The sequence below is a fragment of the Mya arenaria genome, chromosome 8, assembly GCF_026914265.1.
Source record: "Mya arenaria isolate MELC-2E11 chromosome 8, ASM2691426v1".
Classification (NCBI taxonomy): Eukaryota; Metazoa; Mollusca; class Bivalvia; order Myida; family Myidae; genus Mya; species Mya arenaria.
Window position 1 is genome coordinate 68313115 of NC_069129.1, and position 23154 is coordinate 68336268.

Below are 23154 nucleotides of genomic sequence, written 5' to 3' on the forward strand. Positions count from 1 at the left end.
ATTAAAACTTAGTACTTTTCCCTGTGACTTCGACGTTTTTAAAAGCGCATAATCGTTTGAGTTCAGATGTTTTCGTTAAACACAAGCAATACCGACTGCACCCGAACTCAACCGATGATGCACTTTGAAAAATGTCGAAGTTGCACAGAAAAGTACGAAGTTAATGATGGATGGAATATCTTAATTCAGAAATTATACTTTCAAGAACATCAGTGTAAGACGCTCATATTCACTGTTCAATAGTACTTGGTTGCAAATGGCACTTTCTCCCTTAAACAACCGAGTGCAAACTAAAAGACAAAAATTGGTTTTCATTATAAATAAAAAGAAAACCATTCTCAATAGCAAAGGTTTATTTACTTAAGAAACAAAACATATTTCAAACAATAGCCAAAGCCACCATTTTTGATACATTTTACAATAGTTGTAATAGCCAATATTGTATTCTATCATCAGCTTCTTAAATTATAATAATACATGAACAGGGTTACTGGTACATCTGAATACTGAAAACCCCATCGCCACTTGTGAATAAAGCAGCTATTAATATTCTCATATGAAGTTTGTCTCTGCATTTCAAATAAGAAGGTAAACCAGTGCACTGTAACAAGTAAAATAAAAAAGAAGACTTGAGAGTTTTACTGAATGACATGAACAAATACTAATTTCAATTGTGTTGTAGGGTGGTGTTGAGTTTAATCTAAATGTGGTGCTGGTGGGTCTATTACCTATTTTAATTCTGTTGGTGGGGGGTGTAAAAGCAGTTAAAATTGTGTTGGTGGTGCCCCATTTTTGGACTGTCGTTCTTGCCCCCCCAGGCCTTTTTTCCTGGAACAGCCCTAAGGCAAAAACGCTCAAATTTGGCAGACTGAAGTGTAAAAAATAAAAACTCCAAATCCCTCTATTTTTTTATTTTTTTTTTTCATGAATTTGAAAAAAATAAAAAGATTTCTTCATGTTAGGACTATACAAATCAATATATACACAAATATATCACTAAATTTGATTTTTACCAAAAACCACTTTCATCGCTAAATCAAGGAGAATCAAATTTTGCGGAAGAAAAGTGGGCTACGTACCAAACACCATCCAAAACAAAACAGCCGAACAAATATTACAGTCCTGCAGCGAAAATCCCACAACCTAAACAGTCGAAGGGCTTTGTTAGGTCACCAAGAAAAAGGCCAACCACAAAAAGAATCAAAGTCAGCATCAAAATCAGGGAAACTCAAAGCGAAGAAAATGTGTCAAGGCATAAATTTCCAAAATATACGGTCAAATCACAAAATGTGTCAAAGATGACATCCAAGTTGGGGACAAAACCAGGCGAAGAAACAGGACCGAAGCATGAACTTCAATAACAAACGACGTTGAAATCTAAGTCTGATAAGGTTTACCTATAAGTCTATTATTATTATTTGTTGTATTATTAAATTTCTTAAGTTTTTTCATACTTCGATTAGATTTACCATTTACGTTTTTTACTTCATTCGGTATTGTTTGGATAAGAGTGAGGTTGTGCACACAGTCGGGTTTTAACACCCAGTAAATTTATATTTAACTTACCGTTTTAAGGCGGTTCCTAGCAATCCTTGATAAACACACCTAGTTTTTTATATAATATATATGTTTTGTGTTGTTTGTTGATGCTGTTGTTCCATGTTCGTTGTTTTTGTATTCTATATCTTTGGGGCTTACCCTGTGCCATTAAACAGGGTTTATGTTAAAACTTTTGGCAACTGAGCTTGTTATCTGTAGTTTTTCGTATAAATATTGAAACACCTGTTCACATATATATCATCGATAAACGCATATCAGTCACATATCCGGCATTTATCCATCACATATCCGGCACATTGATTTATTTCCAGTCGCAATCCAGAGAGGCAGCACCTTCCATGTCATTCAACGTACAGTTCTCCACGGGGTCTGCCAGCAGTGACGTCACTGTTGATGATATATTTGACCAGTAATGGATAGCTTTACCTGAAATGAACAATGTTTGAAATCACACATATATTTTGTTCATTGGCACACCATCAAACTGTCATTTTATTTTCTTATATGTGTTAATGTAAACTAAAGTTGCATGTTGTAGTTGTTTTAAATTTTGTTGCAACTCAAATGTTTATTATTCACATTTACAATCTATGTATAAACAAGTTACTGAGTATTTATTTATTTTGTTATTATTTTTTTTTAAATTTACCTTTAATTTTTTTCGTAAATATCCATTTAGATTGTAAGAGCAATGTATATGAATATAATAAAAAAAATAAAAAATAATTGAATGGTAAATGGACTTTTTTTAATGGAAATAAGAAGAAGAAAGAAGATGAAATAAAAAAAACAGTACTATATACAACGTTTAGAGGAGATGGTAGAGAAGTATTCATTTTTGTACAAAGTAATTATGAACAAAAACAGGTTATTAAATTTGGTATCATTCAATTTCATTATAATCTCTTTGAACGAAACTTAAAAATTTTGTGTGATCAATTTTGATTGCTTAAAAACAGATAAGCGTTATCTATGACTTGCTTTCAAATATTTCTTGCCGGAACAATAGATATTCCTTTGCAAAGAAATATATATATATATATATATTGGTCAGAATTCTTATCAATAAAATATTTAAACAATTTTTATTACAATTGATATAAACAAAGACAAAGTCTTTTTTTTAAGTAATCGAGACTATTAAGTCTTTTTTCTAAATCTTCTAAAACGAGTTTGACAAATGGGCAGTTACAGAAAAGATGACCAAATGTTTCGACTTCAGATTTACAGTAGGTAGCTGTCTGTCGTTATGTTAAATGTCATCGAATGTGTATGTTTCAATTATAATGTTTTAATAGAAAACTCAGAGTTCAAATGGACTTGGCAAGTAGGTATATCACCATTCTTTATTGAAACCGGTGACTTGACATATTCGGGCCAATTCTGAACGCATCACCATAACATCAACAGTCATAACAGCATCATAATAACATCACCAGCTATGACAACATCACCATAACATCACCAGCTATGACAACATCACCATAACATCACCAGCTATGACAGCATCACAATAACATCACTAGCCATGACAGCGTCTCCATTACATCACCAGCTATGACAACATCACCATAACATCACCAGCCATGACAGCATCATATAACATCATCAGCCATGACAACGTCTCCGTTACATCACAAGCCATGACAGCATCACCATAACATCACCAGCCATAACAACTTCACAATAACATCACCAGCCATGACAGCATCACAATAACATCACCAGCCATAACAACTTCACAATAACATCACCAGCCATGACAGCATCACCATAACATCACCAGCCATAACAACTTCACAATAACATCATCAGCCATGACAGCATCACAATAACATCACTAGCCATGACAGCGTCTCCATAACATTACCAGTCATGACAGTATCACCATAACATCACCAATCACGACAGCATCACCATAACATCACAAGCCATGACAGCATCACCATAACATCACAAGCCATGACAGCATCAGCATAACATCATCAGCCATGACAGCATCACCAGTGATAACAACATCACCATTACATCACCAGACATGACAACATCACCATTACATCACCAATCATGACAGCATCACCATCACATCAACAGTCATGTCAGAATCACCAGCCAGGACAACATCACCATAACAGCACTAGCCATGACAGCATCACCAAAACATCACCAGTCATGTCAGCATCACCATAACATCACCAGTCATGTCAGCATCACCATAAAATCACAAGCCATGACAACATCACCAGCCATGACAGCTTCACCATAAACTCACCAGCCATGACAACATCATCATAAAATCACCAGCCATGACAGCATCACCATAACATCAACAGTCATGACAGCATCACAAAAACATCGCCAGTCATGACAACATCACCAGTCATGACAACATCACCATTACATCACCAGTCATGACAGCATCACCATAACATCACCAGCCATGACAACATCACCATTACATCACAAGTCATGAAAACATCACCATTACATCAACAGTCATGACAGCATCACGATAATATCGCCAGCAATGACAACATCACCATTACATCACAAGTCATGAAAACATCACCATTACATAAACAGTCATGACAGCATCACGATAACATCGCCAGCAATGACAACATCACCAGTCATGGCAACATCACCATAACATCACTATAACATCACCAGTCATGATAGTACATGTATCATCAAAGCAATCATCATCATCATCATCATCATCATCATCATCATCATCATCATCATCATTACCACTAAAGACTGCTGCAAAAGATTGACCATAAGAACACAAGACCATGAACACTTTGTATTCCTCAACACCACCAGCAAAAAGATTAAATAGAGAATTAGAAGACCATGAACACTACAGATTAGGGATGCAAACGAATATTCGAATATTCGAATATTCGATCGAACGTTTAGTATTCGAATGTTAAAATCGGTATTCGAATATTCGATTATTTTTTTCAAAAAATAATGATATAAACCTTGAGTCTTTAGGGCAGTTGTTGTGTTTAAAATTATTTTGTCTTGTTTTTACAACAATACGCATCTTGTGCCTGAGGCGTTAACGAGATGACAATCGAGTGTGCGTCATGTGTCAATTAGGGATCGATCGTAGGGTACTATAAACAGTGTCCAAAATTGTAAAATAACTGGCTATTAGGAAGTGACATCAAACAAGTTTAATTGATTTTCAGTTCTTTTAAATGACCATGCCAATTAAGAATTTAAGGAAGCGGCCTTCACACCCTCTTGTCAGTTTGCCTGCCAATTAAGCTGAGCAATATTGCTCAAATCGGTGATTGATATTATACGCTGAAAGTAGATACCACTTCATTCCTTCAGAATATATGTTCGCAAAACATTATAAGTTAAACTTATTATTATTATTATTATTATATATTAGATTTGTATTTCTTAACAACGTAAAAGATGCCAGCCACATCTGAAGTATGGACTTTTTTCACCCGCTCTGTTGACAAGAAATCTGTCACGTGCAAACTATGCAGTGTGAGGTTGTCGTACATGGGCACGACGACTAATCTCTGGAATCACGTGAAGGCTAAGCATCCGAGTTCTCAAAGTGAAAGCAGTAAACAGCAATCAATGAAAAAGTTTACCGTTTCTGGTCTTAAACATGATTTGTGTTCTGGGTGCTTTGGGCAAACACTGCAGCTGGCCATCAAGCCGGCATTTGCTCTCCCGGATGTCAACAGGGTCGTCTCCAGATGTCGTAAGCTGGTCGGGCACATCAAACACTCGACTACATTGACGGCCGAAATGCGCAAGCGCCAAGCTACTCTAAAGGTGCCCAAACACGAGCTGGTGCAGGATGTTACAACCCGATGGAATATCACGCATGCTATACTGGCCCGGCTGAACGAGCAACGCCGCGTCCTGTCCGACCTCATGCTGGACACTCGGGTTACCCGGAAGGCCGACCAGCACCTGTCGTTGAAGGACGGCGAGTGGACCGTCGTCTCCGAGCTGAGCGACGTACTCAGTCATTTGACTGAGACGACTTCGTATATGTCAACGGAGAAGAACGTGTTATGCAGTGAAGTTTATCTCATCGTGACAAGTCTTTTGGACAACACACTCCGTGCATGCGAGGCTGATTCCCATGTCGTCAAGGAAGTGAAGGGTGTTATTGCTGCTGAGCTTCGTCGCCGCTTCCGACCTTCGAACGAAGCCACCGCCACATCCACCCTAGTCCTTGCGGCTCTATTGGACCCCCGCTACAAAGACCTGGACTTCCTGTCTGTCGGAACAGCGGCGCTACACGGAAGACGCGCTCGAGAGTAGATTGGACGATGTTCCATTTCGGTTGCCAACCCCGACGGGAGTGCGTCAACACCCTCCAAACGACCCCGTCTTAGCTTCATGGTTCCAAAGACGACCAAGACGGTTAACGACGAGCTGCGTCGGTACCGGCACGAACCTTCCGACGAGGAGGCCACTCCACTTGCATGATGGAAAAAGAACGAGGGACGCTTTCCTCGCGTTGCACATGTTGCTCGCCAACTGCTTGGGATACCTGCGACGTCTGTGCCATCAGAAAGAATTTTCTCCTGCGCCGGACTCATTGTTAACAAACTTAGAAACAGACTGTCATGTGATCTTGTTGATAAGATAATATTTCTGGATAAGAACAAGGCCATTATATGTGATGATTTTATTGATGAGTGATTTCATTGAATTGTATGTGCTTGTTATGTGCTTGTTATGTGCTAGATATGTATTTCATATGTCGATGTAATAATATTCGACACGCTGCTATGTATTGTATTGTATTACGATAACACTGGAAACATTCGACAGATAAAGAAAAGGGTATCGTGGTTTATAACTAAAATTAATAGATAACTATAACTTTTTAAAGATTCAATTTTTATCGAATATTCGAATATTCGATCGAAAGAATTACCGAATATTCGAATATCGATTTTGCCATTCGTTTGCATCCCTACTACAGATTGACCAAATAAAAGAAGGCCATGAACACTATAGTAAAACTGTGATCGCTCGAGGACGCCAGGGTCCAAGCTGAAACCTCAAAGGAACCGATGTTTCGAACGACCCAAGTTTCAATTTCCAATTCAGTGTATTTTAGGGTTGAAGAAAATTGGTTTTATGTTCGAAGGTGTATACTTAATGTAACAAGAGGGCCATGGTGGCCCTAAAACGCTCACCTAAGCAAATGACCACAACTCTGTGATAAAGCATTAATCAAAATGTTGCAATTTAAACACATCTTAACTGATGACGATGCCTTGTTTTATATTTGTAAAGGGTCATGCAATGAAGCTACCTGTAAAGTTTCATTGAATTCAGCCTGGTAGTTTAAGAGATTTTTTTTTTTAAAGCAAAACAGTAAGTCAAACATTTTGTTGTTGTTGTTGTTGTTGTTGTTGATAATTCTCAATTCCTTGTTGTATTTTTGAAGCGGGTCATGCAATGAAGCTTTCTGTAAAGTCTCAGTGAATTTGGCCTGATAGTTTCAGAGGGGATGTTTTTTAAAGGAAAACAGGAAGTTGGCAAGATTGTTGTTGTTTTTGATCAATCGTGACCCCTTGTTGTATTTTTGTAGAGGGTCACCCAAGGAAGCTTCCTGTAAAATTTCATTGAATTTTGAGTGGCAGTTTCAGAGAGATTCTTTTTAAAGCAAAACAGGAAGTCGGCCATTTTGTTGTTGTTGTTAATCAATCTTGACCCCTTGTTGTAATTTTGTAGAGGGACACCAAAGGAAGCTTCCTGCGAAGTTTCATTGAATTTTGCCAGGTATTTTCAGAGGAGATGTTTTTTAAGCTATTGTTGACGGACGGATGACGGGCTGATGGACGGACGGACAACAGACAAAGACCGATCACAATAGCTAACTTTGAGCACTTAGTGCTCTAGTGAGCTAAAAATGTAAAAAAAAACAATAAATGAATAGATGGTAATGTTTAGTTTGACAAAAAGCACATTTTCGAAACAAGCAACATGGAAATATGACAATGCATATTATAATTAAAACAAGAGATGTTTGTCAAACATTATGCCCCCCTGAGCGCCATGTTGTCAGGATTATATGGACAATTGAATGAAATATGCATGGACCGGAATGACAGCTGATTTGTTGCCGTTAAGGCAGTTTTAAGATTATGACCATTAAAGTGTGAGGATAGAGTGTGTTATGACCATGACCTTTGACTCTATTAACTCAAAATCCAGAGTCATCAGCTGGTCACCAGAAACCTAAATGTCAAGTTTGAGGGCCATGGGTGCAGGCATTGTCAAGTTATCTCTCAGACAACCTTTTAACATTCAAGGTCACTGTGACCTTGACGTTTGGCCCAATGACCGTAAAATCAATAGGGACCATCTTCTGGCCAGGCCCAACCTCCAAGTCAAGTTTGAGGGCCATGGGTGCAGGTATTGTCGAGTTATCACTCGGATAACCTTTTACTATTCCAGGTCACTGTGACCTTGACCTTTGGCCCAATGACCCCTAAAATCAATAGGGACCATATTCTGGCCAGGCCCAACCTCCAAGTCAAGTTTGAGGGACATGGGTGCAGGTATTGTCGAGTTATCACTCTGACAACCTTTTACCATTCCAGGTCACTGTGACCTTGACCTTTGGCCAGATGACCCCCAAAAACCATAGGGGTTATCTCCTGGTCAGGCCAATTCTCCAAGTCAAGTTTGAGGCCCATGGGTGCAGGCATTGTCGAGTTATCACTCGGACAACCTTTTACCATTCAAGGTACATGTGACCTTGGTCTTTGGTCCAATGACCCCCAAAAACAATAGGGGTCATCTACTGGTCAGGCCCAACCTCCAACTCAAGTTTGAGGGCCATGGGTACAGGCATTGTCAAGTTATCACTTGGACAACCTTTTACCATTCAAGTTCACTGTGACCTTGACCTTTGGCCTGATGACCCTCCAAAACATAAGGGGTCATGTACTGGTCAGGCCCAATCTCCAAGTCAAGTTTGAGGGCCATGGGTGCAGGCATTGTCAAGTTATCACACGGAAAACCTCTAACCATTCAAGGTGACTGTGACCTTGACCTTTGGCCAGATGACCCCAAAAAACAATAGGGGTCATGTACTGGACAGGCCCAATCTCCAAGTCAAGTTTGAGGGCCATGGGTGCAGGCATTGTCAAGTTATCACACGGAAAACCTCTAACCATTCAAGGTCACTGTGACCTTGACCTTTGGCCAGATGACCCCCACAAACTACTGGTCAGGCCCAACCTCCAACTCAAGTTTGAGGGCCATGGGTACAGGCATTGTCAAGTTATCACTTGGACAACCTTTTACCATTCAAGTTCACTGTGACCTTGACCTTTGGCCTGATGACCCTCCAAATCATAAGGGGTCATGTACTGGTCAGGCCCAATCTCCAAGTCAAGTTTGAGGGCCATGGGTGCAGGCATTGTCAAGTTATCACACGGAAAACCTCTAACCATTCAAGGTGACTGTGACCTTGACCTTTGGCCAGATGACCCCAAAAAACAATAGGGGTCATGTACTGGACAGGCCCAATCTCCAAGTCAAGTTTGAGGGCCATGGGTGCAGGCATTGTCAAGTTATCACACGGAAAACCTCTAACCATTCAAGGTCACTGTGACCTTGACCTTTGGCCAGATGACCCCCACAAACTACTGGTCAGGCCCAACCTCCAATTCAATTATGAGGGCCATGGGTGCAGGCATTGTCGAGTTATCACTCGGACAACCTTTTACCATTCAAGGTCACTGTGACCTTGACCTTTGGCCCGATGACCCCCAAAAACAATAGGGGTCATCTACTGGTCAGGCCCAACCTCCAATTCAATTATGCGGGCCATGGGTGCAGGCATTGTTGAGTTATCACTCGGACAACCTTTTACCATACAAGGTCACTGTGACCTTGACCTTTGGCCCGATGACCCCCAAAAACAATAGGGGTCATCTACTGGTCAGGCCCAACCTCCAATTCAATGATGCGGGCCATGGGTGCAGGCATTGTTGAGTTATCACTCGGACAACCTTTTACCATTCAAGGTCACTGTGAACTTGACCTTTGACCCGATGAGCCCCAAAAACTATAGGGGTCAGCTACTGGTCAGGCCCAACCTCCAAGTCAAGTTTGAGGGCCATGGCTGTAGGCATTGTCACGTTATCACTCGGACAACTTTTTATCATTCAAGGTCACTGTGACCTTGACCTTCGGCCTGATGACCCCAAAAAACAATATGGGTCATCTACTGCTCAGGCCCAATTTCCATGTCAAGTTTGAGGGCCATGGGTGCAGGCATTGTCGAGTTATCACTCGGACAAGCTTTAACATTATTTTAACATTAAAGGTCACTGTGACCTTGACCTTTGACCTGATGACCCCCAAAATCAATAGGGGTCATCTACTGGTCAGGCCCAACCTTCATGTGAAGTTTGATGACCATACGTCCAGGAATTGTTGAGTTATCACTCGGACAAGCTTTGGTCTACCGACGGACTGACCGACCGACATACCGTCATGCCTGTGCAAAGCAATATACCCCTCTTCTTCGAAGGGGGGCATAATTACATGTTTCTTCTCAAATGCCCTTATAAACTAATAGCAGTCATGCGTAAACAGTGATAAACGCTTTTCCACATCTTATCAATTTTCCTTTCAACTGTCATTGAAATTCTTAAAACTTGCATTTAGCACTTAGCAATTGTATTGGAATACACGTTCGGGAAAAAGTGTGAATTTATGCCATCGAGGGAAACATAAGGTTTTGTGCATGATTTGTGTATTTTGGACCGGCTATTGTGCTCGACTTATTGAGGTTTCGATGCAGCGTCAGTATATTTTATATGAAAATAGAAGGAAAAATGTCCGGGACTAAGCTTCGACCTCTAGAGACCGCCGGTTCTCGAACGACCACCTGTTCAAATGACCACAGTTTTACTGTATATGCATTCCTCAACACCATCATCAAAAGATTGACCAAACAAGTAATCACAATATGATAAGACTCAAGCTGTTGGCAAAAGATTAGAATCTGCATGAAATGAGTTTATGAAAGGCCTGTTACATGTTCAAAACTCAAAGCCACTGTTTTACTGAAAACCTGAAGGTCCCTATAGTTTTGTACTATACACTTGCCAAATAAAAAATGGTCACAGTTGATAAAAACAAGACCTGTCACAGAGATAGCGTGCTCGACTATTCCACCGCTTTTCAGTGTAAGGATTGAAAAGTTTTGGCGAAACATGCATGGATCACTGTTAGATTAGATTTAAATGCAATACATGATGTGCTGAGATATTAACATAAATGTGGTTATATGCAAAATTTTAACCAGAATTTCTAAGTCTAATAATAAAGGGCCGTTATTTGCAAAATACAGTTATCTAACTTGGTTATTCAATTAGGTTGGGTGGTTGAACACCATTGTATAAAGTCTCAATGCAATACATCAAGTAGTTGCTGAGATATTATCCTATGTGTGCTAACATGCAAGACCTTTACCAGAATTTCTAAGTCGCATAATAAAGGGGCAAAAATTATATAATATGAAAGATTATAAGTATCTTCCATGGCTGAGAGTGTAAGATAGGTTTATTCCGACCCGAGCGAAGGGTGTTTTGCGGAAACAAGGTTTACCGAGTTTCCGCAAAACACCCTGCACGAGGGTCGGGATGAACCTATCTTACACGAGCGGCTATGTATCTTACACGAGCGGCTATGTATCTTACACGAGCGGCTATGTATCTTACACGAGCGGCTATGTATCTTACACGAGCGGCTATGTATCTTACACGAGCGGCTATGGTAGATGCTTTTTCTGCCATCTCAGTTAAACAAAATTAAGTACAAATGTATTTTTTTTGCTGGAACTCTTTTGTGCTTAGTGAAAATAATTGAGTACGGATATGCAATAATTCGTGGTTTTCATGGATTTTCACGCAGTGATTCAGAGTATGTAAATGGTCTGATCGGTCTTTAAATAGTTCTAAGAAGAGTGAAGCATCATTTCTTGAAAGGTGCGTGAAAACTGTTTTCTGGTGACATTTGAAGCGAGAAATAATTAACGAGCGTTTTAAATATTGCCACAAGACAAGGTTTCCATGATGCGCTTCAAACAGACATTACAGACGACAGTCTTCAACAAGGGAGGTAATTACAATGTGGTGACCATTAAAAGAAGTTCCATACGGGCATTTAATCTACGCCCGTGGGCAAGATAAGAATTTCTAGCATGGTTAAGTTACTGGATCTATTTATCTGAGGTGGGAGAAAGAGTTATCTCACTTGATTAAATGAGAAGGTTAAATGGTTGGAAGCATGTGAGTAAAGTTTCAATGCAATACATGATGTATTCGCTGAGGTATTGACTTAAATATGGTTACATGCAAAACCTTAACCAGAATTTCTTTGTTGAATAAAATGGGGGCCATTATTTGATTATAATTCAAACTAGAGTTATATAACTTGGTTAATTAAGTAGGTCGGATGGTTGAGTACCATTGTATAAAGTCTCAATGCAATAGTTTAAGCCCTGAATAATAGTTATTTGGGTTTTCCCAGCTTAATCCTCCGGTACAAACAAAATTAAACCGTTGTTATATACACACGTTACTTCGGAGACAATAGAGTCATTGGACTGTTACATGAATTTCAATCGCTCGATATTCACCTTTTATTTCTACCGGCATGGGAAAACCCAGTTAAGTCAATTCCGGGCTATATATATACCTCAAGTAGTTGCTGAGATATTAACCTATGTGTGCTTACACGCAAAACTTTAACCAGAATTTAAAAGTCAAATAATAAAGGGCAATTATTTGCATTAAATGCAAACTAGAGTTACCTAACTTGGTTAATTAAGTAGGCTGGATGGTTGAGAACCATGGTATAAAGTCTCAATGCAATACATCAAGTAGTTGCTGAGATATTAATCTATGTGTGCTTACATGCAAAAGCTTAACCAAGGTGTGACGCTGGTGCCGACCCAAGGTGAGTAGTATAGCTCTCCATATTCTTCGAATAGTCGAGCTAAAACAACCAACTTCTGAGAAAAGCCTATCGAGAAAGGTGGAAAGGTTTTAAACTACATATTTAAATATACATTTTTTTTTAATTGTCGATATTTTTTATGAAGTGACTATGAAAACGGTAGGGTCAGCCCGTTTTTCATTGGTAGGGTCGAGTAACCCAAACCCGGGTCTTTTTAGGCCCACTGTGAGACAAATGCCAAATTTAAGAACCTACTCCTTGAATTTTCATTCCAAATTCAATGCTTCTATTTTTTTTCCCTTAGGTTTAGGTGTAAAGAAATTCCAAGAATAAAATGTGAATGGATGCACTTACATGTCATACAGAGTATTGGTTGAGTGGCACCTTGTTGCGAGATTTTCTGAGAAAAACCTGTCTGGTTCCTTGCATCAATTAAAATGACTCCTAGGACCTACTTCCTGTTGTGTGTGAGAGCATGGAGTATGTGACATCATCCTGAAAAAATCAAGACAAAGCCAGATTAAGAAGGAGTAAAAAAAGTTCAATTAAGATGAAAGAATTATTCAATACAATTTGGCTATGCAAATTTATTCTACTTTTAGATTCATCAGGCAGATAGGTTTTTTTAGGTATTTTTTATCCAAAGCATGAAAATGCCATCCACTGAACCAACAAGACTGTTTTAAAAGGTAAAAAAGGAGAATTAAAACACTACAATAATAAACAACTCTTGGTATAAGCTGTCTTCCTTAGAGTATACTTTTGCAAATGGCTGCAGCATTTCAAGCTCTAATCAAGTCATGCATAGGTGGATCTGGCTGGATAAAGAGAGGAACCAGGCGCTCATTCATATCTAATTACCATATAAGTTTGATTGAAATACAACAAGAAACGCCACAATGCGACGAAACCAGGTTTTCAATAATTGACAGAAGAACTTCAGCCTGTGTCTGTTTTTCTATTTTTAATAACAGTGACCTTGACCATAGGGACCCCAAACGCAATCACATGAAAGGTATCCATAAACACTTCCTATAGACCAAGTTTGGTCAAGATACATGTATGTCAACCCTTACTGAAATTATTCAGTTTCAAAGATGAGTTTGACAACGACGCACGGCCGCCTGCCCACCCGCCCGAACAACGATGTTCGTCATTCTAATAACCAGGGGCCGTATTCAATAAGCATCTTAGTGAATATTTTCAACTTAGTGAGAATTCCTCAATTTTTGACAACAAATATTATTTTAAATACCCGCTACTTTTTATCAGACTTATTCATATGCATATAATTTGTTTAGACCATTTTCTTGCTTATTTTCATATTTTTGGTGTACAATCATTGTTCGTTTTCTAAAAATTCAAATTAGAAAAATTGCAATTTTTCACTAAGTTGAAAATTATTACTAAGATGCTTATTGAATACGGCCCCAAGTGTCACTTTGTGAAAACCTGGTTAATAAAACAGAAGACTGTTTCACATCATAAGCAAATGTTAACTGAGGGCAAACATGGACAGACATAATAGTTAAAATATCAATAATCTGAGTCAAGAACAGGGCTTCCATTAATAATTTGACACTAGAAGTATGAACTTCCTGTCAATCAATTTTGGAAGTTTTATACTGAAATGTGGAAGTTTAAGTCTCCCGCATACAATATCTTTTTCAATTATCTTATTAACAAGTATATAATAAAAATCAAATAATTTGCAACTTTAACTTGCCAAATTCACAGACTTATGTATTATAATAATTAATTTTACTTAAAATAGTTAAACTGATTGAAAGTGTGACCATAAAAGTAATATTGACAAAAGGGTTAGATATTTTGAACTTCCAAGTTTTCAACTTTGGAAGTTTTCTTCAAATTTATGGAAGTTTTTGTACTTCCAAAGAATCAATTTTGGAAGTTTTAACCCATTTCTAGGGAGTAATATACTTCCAAACTTCCTTTAACGGAAGCCCTGCAAGAATATATCATATATACAAGCAGAGGTTAAATTGTCTGGACGATTGGGCCTGCATTAATGTATATGATCATGATCTTTATTAAAAGATGCACTCTTACTCAATAATTAGATTTACCACTACAGGGATGTGATTGACCTGGAAGCTGGAGGGCTGAAACCATTTCAGCCATGGGTTCTTGGGGCACTTATGGGGTCAAAAGCACACTGCCGTAGAAGAAAAACTGCCTTTTTAGAAGCTCTTTTTAGGGGTTCTTCTGACTTTAAAGTTGAATATCAACTCAAACAACCAAAAGCACTCTGGTAACTTTAAATCAGCTAAAAAAAAAAAAAAAATTGGGGGGGGGGGGGGGGGTCATTTAATATTTTTGCCTTTTTAGCTATTAAATACCCGGTTACAATCTTGTTGTCAGTAAATAATATTTTCCATAAATGCATTATTAAGTAAGTTAAAGGTTGATCACTCAAAATTTATGTTTGTTGTACATGTGTATGTATTGATTTTGAGTAAGTCACTTAAAATAGGTTTTATGGAAAATGAGCTAAATGGGGCTTTTGTTGTATAGATAAAATCGGCAGTGTAGGTAGGTTTTGAAATTATAGAATCTCAAGCTGATCGCAGAATCAAATTTCATATGGCCTTCTTTCTATGAAATAATCATTAACATCTATATATCACTTTTTAAATTTAAGTGATCATTTATTCAAGCTTAAATTTATGATCCTTTTGTTTTAAGAAATTATAATCCAATTTCAAATAACTTTAAAAAAACAGCAACAACTATTTCAAATGATTATTAAATAACTAAAATCCTAGCCAAATAATATTTGCCATGGTTACTCACCTCATCTTGATTGTAAGCACATGATTGCCAAGTGGATATTCCTCGTTGATCGAATGACTGTAGGAAAATTGGGGTACTTGGGTTACGCATAACCAAGATCATAACATCCATCGTGTCCAGCAGTCTGCTATCAGCATAATCGAGGAAAATATGACCCAGTGTGTAGCGCTCCCGACTGACACGGTCCTCCTCCAGAGATCATGAAGAAATCAATTGCTGTTTACACTGAAGAATGCCAGGTAAAGACCAACACTCTTGAATGGCAACATTCCCTGTAAGTTCAAAGAAAAAAGTTAAATATAAAAAAAAAACTTTTGGTGATCTTAAATTTTCAAATTTTCTTCCAATTCATTGAAGTTGATATACGTTTTTACAATGTATGCATCATAATTTCTGTGTGTCTGGCATACATAATTACGCAAATATATGTAACAATCCAAGACATTCTAGTTTGCGTTAAAGCATTTAAAACATAAGTTTCATCACTATCCATCAATATTAACTAAAGTTATTGGGCCAGGGTGGTAACCATGATCGTGACATTGCCCTTCTCAAAAAAGTGCGGAAACGCGGTATTGGCACCGCGTTTTAAGCGTATTTTTCTTACCGAGTGCGTAAAAAGTGAATAAAATTGAACAGAAAAGCGCACTTAAGCGTATTTTTTCTGCACTTGAGTGTATTTTAAGTGCATTTTTTAGCAAAAAAATACGCGTAAAATGAACTTAAACAAAAAAAAACGCACTAAGTGTGTTTAAACAGCATTTAACTCACAACGCACTTCTGTGCAAAAACGCACTTAAAAGTGCGGAAAAAAATGCACTTCACAAAGAAGTGCGTTTAACTGTTTTTAACCCCAAAATGCATTCACTTAAAACGCAGTTGAGTGCGTTTTTTACCTCCAAAAAGCGCACTAAAAACGCACTTGAGTGTCTTTTCAAGAAGTGCGTATTCTTTCCCCAAAAAAACAGTTAAAACGCACTTGAGTGCGTTTTTTGGGAAAGAATACGCACTTCTTGAAAAAGTGTTTTTAGTGCGCTTTTTGGAGGTGAAAAACGCACTTATAAAAAAGAAGCACTCAACTGCACTTTAAGTGCGCATTTTGGGGTTAAAAACGCAGTTAAAGCACTTCAGTAAAGAAGTGCGTTTTAATCCCTAAAAAAACACGCTTAAAATGCACTTCTGTTTTTACTAATTTAAAAGGGAATCTTTTGCACTCAAATTTTATGGAAAAAAAATGTGTTAAAAGTGCATTTTCTCTGGGTTTATAGTGCATTTTTCTGTGTTAAAAAAGAGCACAAATTCACTCAGGTGCATTTTACCTGCATTAAAAGTGTCCATTTTGGCAAAAAATATTTATATATATATATATATATATATATATATATATATATATATACAAATATATTGAACCATCAAAAATAGAACCCATTTGAATAAATAAATACCCATTTTGTTTCATTTAAATTTCCTAAACATGAGTTTGTGTTCCATATATTTTTATTATTTCATATTTAATTTAATATGACACCTTGTAAGGGACATAATGTATTTACAGACAGACAAACAAGTACATATTTGTCAAATTTAGCAATAATAAAATAACCTGTTACTCAGTGGCAAAAATAATTGATAGAAAATCATGAAACTGTTAAAGATACAAATTGGAAAATGACAGTCTCAAGGATCTTTTGTTACATTTTTGTCAAATCTAGAGATTCCTGACAGCTCTGGAATAAAACAGGGTATCATATTTTAAATATGTAATGACTTTATTAGTACTTAACTTAAATTGATTGACCCAATTTGGCCAGTTTCCAATAACTGGTAAGCCATGTGGCAGATGGCAGTTTTATGACCCCTCCAAAAACCAACACTGTAATCATTTGTATAGCTTTAAAGGTGCTAGTGTGCATATATATGGAAACATGGCAATTTCAGCTTAATATGTTAATATGATTTTTACATATATATAAGGATGAAAACAAGTGCATCTTCATACGAGTTCTAAAATTACGTAAATCTACTATCTGGGACCAATAATCCTACATCCAGCTACTATCTACAACAGCATTGTTATTTATTAAAATATGTGCACTAGATTGAAAGTTGACAAATAAAAGTCCCACAAGTAGTCAAGTGTCACCATGACCTGAGTGCTTTCACATGTCAGTTTATCACAAATCATCCAATAGTGGTATTGTCATGTTTCTAATCATAGTTCATATTTACCTGATCTAATGATCATTATTTTACTTCACTAATACCTTTACTATTAATTTGTTTTAATTGGTGTGAATTCATTTATTAATTAAAACATCATCAATATTCTTTTAATGAAATCCCAACAAAATGGCTACCAGTAGCTTTGATTTGAAATTGGCTCCCTAAATGCTGAGATTTAATTGGTCCTTGGTACAATCAGATAAGATCAGGCTTATCATGCATGTTGTAAAATTGGAAAGGAAATGACAAAGAATTTGGTAGTGGCATTACAAGAAATTTAAGGAATAATAATTTTATAAATGTTGTTATTACATGCAATTGATTCCTGTCTATAAGTAAAATGTGTTCTTTTGATTTAAATAAGAAATTATAATATATATTTTTGATTTTTAAAATAATCTTTCTTTTTATTTCATTATTTCATTTTATTTTAGTTTGAAGGTATATTGATCAATAATAAAATGCTTATTTACTGGTTGATTGATTGATTGATTGATTGATTCATTCATATTCTTGTATTTATGTGTGTATTTCATAAATGTTTACTTTATTACACAAAGATACTACTTTTTTTACCTAAACTAAAAGATGCACTTCTTAGTAAAAAGATACACTTAAAATACACTCTTTAATGACAGTAGATTATCAATAAAACTAAAGATACACTTTTAAAAGGGATGCCAATAAAAAAAATGTATCTTCTGTTCCTGCCAAAATATTTATGCCAAAAGCTACAGAAACTAGCTCTGAGTAGCAAAATGTTTAAACATAAACCCAGTTTAATGGCACTGGTTAAATGCCAAAGACAGCCAAAAATTGTCTTATTTTAAATCGAATCAGCATGTACAGAGACAAAAAATAACTTGACCAACATGGATTCAATTTTAGTTTAAAATAAAAAATCCAAAATAGAATAATCAGGACCTGACGAGATGGGACACATTTTCAAAACAATTTAAAGGAATTTAGGAAAATGATATATTTTCAGACACCTGCTTTTGAATAAAAAAAAAAACACAAAAAAATATTTGGAATTTCTATTTAACTGTGTTATAAATAAATAATAAAATTTTGAAAAGTGAATTTCACAATATTAACCTTTGTTTTTCTCCAAAAGCTTAGTCTTTTGTTTGAAAAGCTTAGTCTTTAAAAAAAATACTAACCCAACTTTAATTTTGGAAAAGACGCAGCTAATATGTAAAAGAAGCAGCTTTTCTAAGAGGCAATCTTTTACCTAGGCAAAAGACGCAGCTTTAGCTAAGCTTTGATTTAAAAAACCCATCTTCATAAACAAAAAGCGCAGCTTTGAAGAAAAAACTCAGCTTTTAGAGAAAAGAACATAGCTTTTGTGCAGCTCTTTTTTAAAAAGCGCAGCTTTGAAGAAAAAGCGCAGCTTTTTAGAGAAAAAACATAGCTTTAGCTAAGCTATTATTAAAAAGCACAGCTTTTGCAAACCTTTCTATAAAAAACACAGCTTTTGCTAAGCTTTTTCAAAATAGCTTAGCTAAAAAAACGCAGCTTTTTGAAAAGCATAGCTTTAGCTAAGCTAAAGCTGAGCTTTTTTTTGGCACGGGTGTAAGCTACAAATTGGAAAATGACAGTCTCAAGGATCTTTTGTTATATTTTTGTCAAATCTAGAGATTCCTGACAGCTCTGGAATAAAACAGGGTATCATATTTTACATAAGTAATGACTTTATTAGTACTTAACTGGCAAGCCATGTGGCAGATGGCAGTTTTATGACCCCTCCAAAAACCAACACTGTAATCATTTGTATAGCTTTAAGGTGCTAGTGTGCATGGAAACATGGCAATTTCAGCTTAATATGTTAATATTATATTAACATATATAAGGATAAAAGCAAGTGCATCTTCATAGGGTTTTAAAACTACGTAAATCTACTATCTGGGACCAATAATCCTTCTTCCAGCTACTATCTATAACAGCATTGTTATTTATTAAAATATGTGCACTAGATTGAAAGTTGACAAACAAAAGTCCCACAAGTAGTCAAGTGTCATAACAGTGAAATTAACAACTGAACTAAAGAATACATACCATGACCTGAGTGCTTTCACATGTCAGTTTATCACAAATCATCCAATAGTGGTATTGTCATGTTTTTAATCATAGTTCATGTTCACCTGATCTAATGATCATTATTTTACTTCACTAATACCTTTACTATTAATTTGTTTTAATTGGTGTAAATTCATTTATTAATTAAAACATCATCAATATTCTTTTAATGAAATCCCAACAAAATGGCTACCAGTAGCTTTGATTTGAAATTGGCTCCCTAAATGCTGAGATTTAATTGGTCCTTGGTACAATCAGATAAGATCAGGCTTATCATGCATGTTGTAAAATTGGAAAGGAAATGACAAAGAATTTGGTAGTGGCATTACAAGAAACTTAAGGAATAATAATTTTATAAATGTTGTAATTACATGCAATTGATTCTTGCCTATAAGTTAAATGTGTTCGTTTGATTACACAAAAAATAAGAAATTATAATATATTTTTGATTTGGAAAATAAGCTTTCTTTTTTTTTTTTTTTTTTTTTTTTTTGAAGGTATATTGATCAATAATAAAATACTTATTTACTGGTTGATTGATTGATTGATTCATTCATTCATATTCTTGTATTTATGTGTGTATTTCATAAATCTTTACTTGATTACTGTACACAAAGATACTACTTTTTTTACCTAAACTAAAAGATCTGCACTTCTTAGTAAAAAGATTCACTTAAAATTAGGGCTGTGTATCGTCACTCAACTCACGATACAATACGTATCACGATACAGAGTACGAGATTCACGATATATCACGATACGCTTATATATATATATTTTTATGTAGGACTTTTTTGTTTGCCTTTTTTTGTAAATTGTTGAGCATATCCTTACCAAAACTATATTTTTAATGTTTTTATTATCTTGCATCGGCGAAGATGCATGGTCGTGTTTGTAGAGTTTCCATTATATTTAATTTGGCCAGACCCAATTTACAAATAACTAGTTTATTGGGTGACTTTGCAAAAAACAAAGTTCTCCCAAGCTTTGGACATATATTTTGCCGGCGCATCTAGAGGGTTTCTCTTTACTACCGGTAGTATTTCCTTCCGGCATTCTTGACTTTGCAGACGACTAAAAACTGTCAAAACAGCTAAAGCCACTTCAGCCGCATTTTCGCATACTGCTAGCTCTCAGATTCCAGTTTCTTTCATATCTTTTGTAAATCAAATTAAAAAAGAAAATTAAATTGCAAATTTTATAATAATTTTATTTTCATGTTTTATTTTAGTTTGAAAAATAAACACAATGTAGATAAGTAAGATAACTAGTTGTAACGTATTGTACTAGCTCTACCTCTGTTTGCGAAAATGCGGCTGAAGTTGCTTTCGCTGTTTAGACAGTTAAAAATGAAAGTTAACAAATTGACCGGATCGTGCAAACATGTTTGGAAAGTGTTTTAAGCATAAAAATCTTAAGTCGAGATAATGAATCTAAGGATACGCGATACACACGATTTTTTACAATGCGATACGATACAGTATATTGACGGGTACCGAATCGCGATTTCACGATGCACCGATGAATCGTTACAGCTCTACTTAAAATGCACTCTATAATGACATAGATTATCAATAAAACTAAAGATACACTTTTCAGGTAAAAGATACGCTTTTAATGCAGTTAAGATGTAGAAAAATTCACTTCAACGAAAAAGATGCACTTATTGCGCAAAAGATACACTTAAAACACACAAAAGTGCACTTGCATAGCAAAAGATGCAGAAAAAATACGCTTTATTTGTAATGGATGCAGAAAAAAATACACTTGATTTGTAAAAGACGCAGAAAAAATACACTTATTTATAAAAGATGCAGAAAAAATGTGCTTATTTATAAAAGATGCAGTTAAAACGCACTTTCAACTGCATTTTAAGTGTACTTTGGTAAACAGCATATTCTTTTTTGAGAAGGGTGATCCCACCACCTTTAAAAGCAATTCCAAGCTAGCTCTTCACCTGCACTATCCATCAATCCTAACTAAATTTATTTGGTGAAAACTAATGTTTAATGCCTGCACATCCACCAGCCGTCAGCCCAACGTAACTTAATTCTAATTATAATAACCCCATTTTCATTGAAAACCTGGTTAAAAATATACCAGAAGATCCTGATTGACAGCCCGCACAGTGTAGATGTTTTGGTTGAAGGCCTGGTCACATAGGATGGTCATGATCACTGTAGTCATCTACACGACCTTGGATCCACTGATCAGATGCATGAACATTTATCTGTGGAAGATCAAAAAAACACAGAGATAGACTAAGCTTCAAATTTGGACTCCTTTCTTAAGTCCATACAACATTTGTTGCAACAAATGCAGCAGTTCATTTTAAAGACCCTTAGCCCAAAATTTCAGCCAAATCATTTTTTACTTTAAAAACATGGCACAGCATAATTTGATCAACTCTTTTATCCACCGGTTACCAGTTAAGAGACTGAAATATTGACAGGTTACAATGATCCAAGACAAAGGTTTAGTACAAAGCTAATTGTAGTTTACAGTTAATTTTCTAAGACCTAGTAAGACCATATGGAGCAATTATTGTCATAATGACATTGAATATGCAGTGTTCCAGCCAGGATTTGAAAAGGGCAGTGTGCTAAATGTAGGTCAGAAAGGGCACTATTGATGTGCATTGAATATGCCTTTAATGGCTTAATGGGGCACATGCAAGAGCCAATGTTAAATTCATACTGTATAGTAGCTACAATAATGAGCGATCAGGGATACTTTTTTCATTATTTTGATATTCCTTATGTATCCATGTAACACTACAACTCTCTACCAATTAACACCGGGTGAAAGAATTTATAGTAATGTTGTGCATCGATGTTGAATAATATTGACAAAGTTGTTCAAAATATACCTGACAGTGATCTTAACTGGATTTAATTCATCATTAGAGTCGTTATTTTCACATTTATAAATATATTTACGGTCACGAATACCGTTATACATGTACACAACCTATCAGATTTGTCCCAGACTTACAGATATTGGGATACTTGATAAACAATCGACACATGTAAGTGTTTTATGATATCTGAACATGTTTGTTTTTTCATATTTAATGACATAAATGAATATGTGTATTACAGTAGGCAATAAAATTTCCATAGAAATGTGAATTTATAATGGAAATAATTTCAAAATTGCAGCCACGAGGATTCTCTGAGCAAGGACCTTTCCCTACTTTTTGCTGGGATGGTGGACGTCTCGAGTCTGCCATAGTAAAAAAAATCGTCAAAAGACTTGCTGACGGCCATTTTGGTGGACTAATTGTATAGGTGTTCTAAATACTTTTGTAGCGGTCCGCTGTAGGCGGCGGATGTGCATTCATAGTGTAACGGTCCGCTGTAGGCGGCGGATGTGCGTTCATAATAACGTTCCGTTAAAACGGAAGTATGTTCATACTGGATGTAAACTTGGTTGGTAATATGCAAATTAGCAAAGCCCGGGCTATGTGAGAATAGAGAAGTTAGTGTATAT

General features: G+C 36.2%; 1 long non-coding RNA gene across 1 annotated transcript; it reads right to left on the reverse strand.

Moving 5' to 3' along the window:
• Positions 1-335: 335 nt before the first annotated feature.
• On the reverse strand, positions 336-21894 carry LOC128243341 (uncharacterized). The gene is made up of 4 exons (XR_008262822.1): positions 21763-21894; positions 15361-15632; positions 12901-13041; positions 336-1986 (listed from the first exon to the last, which is right to left on the reverse strand). It is a non-coding gene; the product is annotated as an uncharacterized LOC128243341 (long non-coding RNA).
• Between the last annotated feature and the right edge of the window lie 1260 nt (positions 21895-23154).